The sequence below is a fragment of the Mustela nivalis genome (genome assembly GCF_964662115.1).
Source record: "Mustela nivalis genome assembly, chromosome: 1".
Classification (NCBI taxonomy): Eukaryota; Metazoa; Chordata; class Mammalia; order Carnivora; family Mustelidae; genus Mustela; species Mustela nivalis.
The window spans coordinates 74,055,303-74,062,436 of NC_139020.1; the positions used below are offsets into that span (position 1 = coordinate 74,055,303).

Sequence of the window (7,134 nt, forward strand, 5' to 3'; positions counted from 1 at the left end):
GAAAGAAGGAAAGGAAGGAAGAGAAGGAAGAGAAGGGGACGGAGAAAAATGTAAGTATGGTAGATGGCTAAAGGAATTAAACCTATCAAAACATTAACATTTGTTGAGTTGAATCAATGTTCATTCCACTAGTTTTTCAACTTTGTTGAGTTTTTGAAAATTTTCATAAAAAATAGTTGGAGAAGAAGTACACTGGTAGATATTCAGTTGCATAAATGCCAACACTACCCAAAATTCAGAGAGTGTATCCATGCTGGGTATTCAATGTAGAAAATAAATGCTCTGCCCAAACAACCACATTAGGCCACACAGAAGTTCCGAGTTAGGAAAGAGGGGCCCAGTCTGCAACTTAGAGACAGTGTCCTGCTACCTGAATAGGAATGAACGTGGTTGGAAGTGTGGGTGAAGAAGGAGCTCAGAGCTTGAAGAGTCTTGTACATGTCAGGCTGAAGAGTTTGGAATTTATCCTGAGGAAATCAGAGCCACTTAAGAGAGGAGGGCATTTTAGAGGCTCATTTGAGGGATGGATCAGACAGAGTCTGGAGGGGATCATCGCAGAGAAAAGTGCAGTCATTCCATCAGAAATAAAGAAGGCCAGGGTACCTGGGTCATGCAGTGGGTTAAGTGACCGACTCTTGGTTTCAGCTCAGGTCCCCTTCTCAGAGTCATGAGATGGAGGCCCATGATGGGCTCTGGGCTTGAGATTCTTTCTCCCTCTCCCTCTGCCCCTCCCATTCGTGCTCTCTCTGTCAAATAAAGAAATCAAGTTTTAAAAAATAAAAAGAAACAAAGAAAGAAGGCCAAATTTGGGGGAGGATGCAAAGCAAGCCACTTTGAAAAAGAGTTTGGCAGTCTCTTATAAAAGTAAATATATATGTACCACACAATGCAGAAATTTCACTACTAGGTATTTACTCAAGAAAACAAAAAACTTAAGTCACACAAAGACTGACAGGAACGTTTAGAGCAGCATTATTCGTAATCACCAAAGTTAGAAGTATTGATTCGCAAACGGATAAAATGTACGTTCATAAGCAGAACAGTGTGCAATAAAAAGGAATGACCTACTGAGACGGCAACATGGATGAACTTCAAAAGCCTTATGCTGCGTGAAAGAAGCCAAACTACACACCGTATGATTCTGTGGATATGACATTCTGAATAAAACAAAGCTAGTGGTACAAGGATTGGACGAGTGGTTACAGCCAGGTGCTGGAGTATGGGAAGGATTTGCCTACCAAGGGGCACATGGAACATTCCGGGGTGATGGGAAGTATTTCATATAGTATTTTTATCATGGTGGTAGCTACATAGCTGCAGACATTTATCAAAGCTATGCACCTACAAAGGGTGAATTTCACTGTATAGAAATTGGATATCTCCGTATACCTCACTTCAAACAAAAGAAAAGAAAAAAGGATAACAGGACATGAGGACTGAATAGATAGAGAATAAGAGAAGAGTGAAAGATGTTTTGGTAATCAAGAAAACAGATATGCTAATACAGAAGTGGAAATGTCAGAGGATAGTACCAGGATACAGGCAGTTAACTGCTGCAAGAATAAAATGAGCAATCAAGTTGTAACCAGGAGTAATTCAAAATCTATTAAACTATTTTCATCTAGTTTTATGTTACTACTTTAGCAGACAACTTGGTACAAGTATGAGGAAAATGTAATCAACTTTAAAAAGTGTATAATGGATCCCCAAGGAGAAATTTCTATTCTAAGGACATAAAAAGTGTGTGTGTGTGTGTGTGTGTGTGTGTCTGCATGGGTATTCCTATCTCAAAATATTTGATGATAGGGACACCTGGGTGGGTCAGTGGATTAAGTGTCTGCCTTTGGCTCAGGTCATGATCCTAGGGTCGTGGAATCAAGACCCGCATTGGGCTCCCTGCTCAGCAGGAAGCCTGCTTCTCCCTCTCCCACTCCCTCCGCTTGTATTCTCTCTCTCACTGTCTCTCTCTCTCTCTCTCTGTCAAATAAATAAATAAAATCTTTTTTTAAAAAATCTGATGATAATCTTCTTTGGGTTATGTTTTTCACTGATTTTACATGGTTTTTAAAAGTTTATTTAGGTGCGCCTAGGTGGCTCAGGGGGTTAAGCCTCTGCCTTCGCTTAGTGGGGAGCCTGCTTCCCCCTCTCTCTCTGCCTGCTGCTCTGCCTACTTGATCTCTCTCTCCACGTCAAAAAAATAAATAAAATCTTTTAAAAAATTAAAAATGAATGTTTATTTATTTGAGTGGGAGAGAGAGAGAGAGAGAGAGCTAGTGGTGGGGAGGAGCAGAGGGAGAGGGACAAGCGGACTCTGCTGATCACAGAGCCAGATATGGGGTTCAATCCCATGACCCTGAGACCATGACCTGAGTCAAAATCAACAATCCGAGGCTTAACCAACAGAGCCAACCAGGCACCCCTAATTTTACATGTTTTTTTAAATGATTAAAATGTATGCAAAATGCTTTCTTAATTTTAATTAATAAAAAACACTAATTTTTTTTAATGAAGCATGCATATAATATGGTGGAAGCAGTAAGCCTGGAGATAGCTTGGAGAGAATTTAAGAAGGTAGAATCTTTTCCAGGAAGTGATTTTTCAGATAAGATAGGCTTATACATGGGCATATGGACCTCTCAAATAAGAATACTATTATAGGCCCATAGCCTCCCTGCCCCTCCCGCAACGCTCGACCCTGGGATCCCCCCCGGCTTGCCTGCCCGCCATGGCCGACAAGGAAGCAGCCTTTGATGACGCAGTAGAAGAACGTGTGATCAACGAAGAGTACAAAATATGGAAAAAGAACACCGCTTTTCTTTACGATTTGGTGATGACCCATGCCCTGGAGTGGCCTAGCCTAACTGCGCAGTGGCTTCCAGATGTAACCAGACCAGAAGGGAAAGACTTCAACTTGTCCTGGGAACACACACGTCCGATGAACAAAACCATCTTGTGATAGCCAGTGTGCAGCTCCCTAACGATGATGCTCAGTTTGATGCTTCACCTATGACAGTGAGAAAGGAGAATTTGGAGGTTTTGGCTCAGTTAGTGGAAAAATTGAAATAGAAATCAAGATCAACCATGAAGGAGAAGTAAACCGGGCACGTTATATGCCCCAGAACCCTTGCATCATTGCGACAAAGACATCATCCCGTGATGTTCTTGTTTTTGACTATACAAAACATCCTTCCAAACCAGACCCTTCTGGAGAGTGCAACCCAGACTTGCGTCTCCGTGGACATCAGAAGGAGGGCTATGGACTTTCTTGGAACCCAAATCTCAGTGAGCACTTGCTTAGTGCTTCAGACGACCACACCATCTGCCTCTGGGACATCAGTGTTGTTCCAAAGGAAGGAAAAGTTGTGGATGCGAAGACCATCTTTACAGGGCATACAGCGGTAGTAGAAGACGTTTCCTGGCATCATGAGTCTCTGTTTGGGTCAGTTGCTGATGATCAGAAACTTATGATCTGGGATACTTGTTCAAACAATACTTCCAAACCAAGCCACTCAGTTGATTCTCACACTGCTGAAGTGAACTGCCTTTCTTTCAATCCTTACAGTGAGTTCATTCTGGCCACAGGATCAGCCGACAAGACTGTTGCCTTGTGGGATCTGAGAAATCTGAAACTTAAGTTGCATTCCTTTGAATCACATAAGGATGAAATATTCCAGGTTCAGTGGTCGCCTCACAATGAGACCATTTTGGCTTCCAGTGGTACTAATCGCAGACTGAATGTTTGGGTTTTAAGTAAAATTGGAGAGGAATAATCCCTGGAAGATGCAGAAGATGGACCACCAGAATTGTTGTTTATTCATGGTGGTCACACTGCCAAGATATCTGATTTCTCCTGGAATCCCAGTGAACCTTGGGTGATTTGTTCTGTATCAGAAGACAATATCATGCAAGTGTGGCAAATGGCAGAGAACATTTACAATGATGAAGATCCTGAAGGAAGCGTAGATCCAGGACAAGGGTCCTAGATATGTCTGCACTTCTTGTGATTTTAGACTCCCCTTTTTACCCCCTCTCAACCCTGAGATTGATTTAACACTGGTTTTGAGACACAGACTTTGTTTGGCTATCCCTCTATGATAAGTACCATCAACGATGTTACTAGCCCAAACAGAGGGTGTTTTCTTTTTTTTATTTTATTTTATTTTATTTTATTTTATTTTATTTTATTTTATTTTATTTTATTTATTTATTTGACAGACAGAGATCACAGATAGGCAGAGAGGCAGGCAGAGAGAGAGGAGGAAGCAGGCTCCCTGTGGAGCAGAGAGCCCGATGTGGGGCTCGATCCCAGGACCCTGGGATCACGACCTGAGCCGAAGGCAGAGGCTTTAACCCACTGAGCCACCCAGGCGCCCTCAGAGGGTATTTTCTAAATATTAACTGAGGGACTTGATTCAGTAAAGCCACAGACTTATATTTAAATTTTCTTCAGTAATTTTCTAGTAACAAAAGGTCTAAAGTAGCCACAGAAAGGGGAATATTGGGTGTGGTTATTTTTCTTCTTAGGCTATATCCCCAAGTTTTACAGACTCCTTTTAAGTAAAGGCTAAAGTGAGAAAGGATAGAGCCAAGTGAGGTAGATGTCTGAGCCATGAAGTATAAATACCACAAGATGTTGTTTTTATTCAGGAAATGGGGGAGATTCAAGTCATATAAATTCCTATTCTCAAGTTTTCACACCTGACTTTCCAGGATGCACATTTCCCTATGTAGACCAGTCTCCTCTCAGTTTCTTCAGTTAAGTCAAAACTAAGTGTTCCTCTTTCCCCATATATTTTTTTGCTTGTTAGTGTATATCTTGAGCTGTTTTCATATTTCTTTCCTTTCTGTGAAATGTTTTTTTAAAAAAACTTGGGACCACCAAGTTGTAAAGATGTATGTTTTTACCTGACAGTCATACCACAGGTAGACTGTCCAGTTGAGTTGAGAAGAGTGAATTGATAGCTTGTATTTGTTTTTAAAATTAAATTAATCCTGGATAAGAGTTGCCTTTTTTTTTTTTTTTTTTTTAGAGTTAGTCCTTGACCACTAGTTTGGTACCATCTCTATTTTGGGTGACCTGTTTCATCAGCAGGCCTGTTACTCTCCATGATTAACTGTGTAAGTGCTTATAATGGAATAACTTGCTTTTCTACGTAAAAAAAATACTATTATAGTATTTGTGGGAAGAAAAGAGTGGAAATAATCTAATTTTCCATTAATAAGTAACTGCTTAAATAAGGGACGGTATATCTACACAATGGAATACTATGCAACTGTTAAAAATGAGAAAAATCTATGTGTGCTAGTATGCAAAAATGGTTGAATTATTTTAAAAAAACATTGTACAGAGATCTCTTTCTCTCTCTCTCTCACACACACACACACTGAACAGCCAAAGAATATCTCTGGAAGACTATGACCAGAAGCTGTTTCATCTGTCAAGATGAAATTACACAATAATTTGAACAGTGAAGAGTAGTTGGTGGCTGCTGGCCACTGGCTGGACTGCCACCCACTTCAACGGCTGGGGTTGCTGGCCAAGTAGGGTCCATGCCCCCTGGGCCCAGGCCTGCCGAGCTCCATAGCCTGGCCACCATGCCCCACATTTGCGCCTGGCACCCTGAACCTAGCCGTCGGGGCATGGCACCGTTTCCTCCCCAGGAAGAGCTGGCTGTTTGCCCTGGTCTTCTGGCTCTTGCTGGTCTACTTCCTTCTTAGCATCTTCAAGCAGGGGGAGGGGGCAGTGAGAGATCCAGACCAGGTTCAAGACCATGAGCAGCCCATCCCAGTGGAAAGTGCAATTTCAGCTGGGCAGTAGCAGGCCAGCCTGGCCCCCAGTGCTGGAACTCCATTCAAGGGAAGCCCTGTCAGATATATTTGTGAAAGAGAGGATTTGCCAGTGAATGGTCGCTGGAATGTCAATGTCCCTGGCACAAAGCAGTACCACTGTGAAGGCTGCTTGCCCCACAGCTGCTGCAGCACTTCCAAGTACTGCATGCCCTGCTGCCTGCAGCCCAGAAAGCAACTTCTCCTGGCACGCTTCCTCACCTGGGCAGCTGTGCTTTTCCAGAACATTTTCATGGCCGTTGAAGGTCACTTTGAATTGTATTTGGCCAGATGCAGGACCTCATCCCAGTTTCCCAGGGAGTTGATACTGGCTGCTGACTTGATCTGTTCATCATGACCAGGGTAAAAGAAAAAGTTAAATTACAGGAGTATCCAGCCTTATCCCCACCCACCTTCCACACGAAGGACTCAGCATCATTATGTAATGAGTTGAATGGTGGCTGCACAAAAAGGACACATTCATGTCCCGACCCCTAGGAACCTATAAATATGAGGCTACTTAGACAAAGTGTCTTTGCAGATGGAATTAAGTTCAGGATCTTGAAATGAGGTCACCTTGGATTATCTGGGCCGATCCTAAATCCAATGACAAAAGTTCCCCTGAAACACACAGAAGAGGTACGCACAGAGGAAGGCCTTGGGAGACAAGCAGCCACAAACCCAAGGATGCTGACAGCCACCAGAAGCCTGAAGAGGCAAAGAACAAAGACTCCCCCAGAGCTCTGGAAGGAGTACAACCCTACCAACACCTTGATTTTGGACTTCTGGTCTCCAGAGATGTGAGAGAATAAATTCCTGCTGTGTTAAGCCACGATGTTTGTGGCAATTTGTTTTGGTAAGCCTGGAAAACTAATAGACTTTTTTTTTTTTTTTTTTTTTTTTTGCATTAATGGAAAAGGGGCCAAGTTAAAAAAAAAAAAAAAAGGATACTGGAGAAGTCAGTAGGATTTATTTATTTATTTAAAGATTCTATTTATCTGTCAGAGAGAATGAGCACAAGCAGGGGGAGTGGCAGGCAGAGCAGGCAGAGGGAAAAGCAGGCTCCTCTCCGACCAAGGAGCCCAAAATGGGACTCGACTATGACCAGAGCCAAAGGCAGATGCCCAACCAACTGAGCCACACAGGCATCCCAAAGTCAGTAGGATTTAAATATCAAGTTGGTTAAGGGGATAAACTGATCCTTGTGAGCCTACTGAGGATTGAAGGGCTGACTCATTCAGGTAGCTCAATCAGATTAAAAATTTTTCTCTAAGACTTTTCGTTTTTATGGGGAGTAGGTGTGTGTGT

At 42.5% G+C, this 7,134-nt stretch overlaps 1 pseudogene across 1 annotated transcript; it reads left to right on the top strand.

Moving 5' to 3' along the window:
• Nucleotides 1-2,683: 2,683 nt before the first annotated feature.
• On the top strand, nt 2,684-4,135 carry LOC309840100 (histone-binding protein RBBP4 pseudogene; annotated as a pseudogene). The gene has a single exon. The product of its transcript is annotated as a histone-binding protein RBBP4 pseudogene (transcript).
• Nucleotides 4,136-7,134: the final 2,999 nt, after the last annotated feature.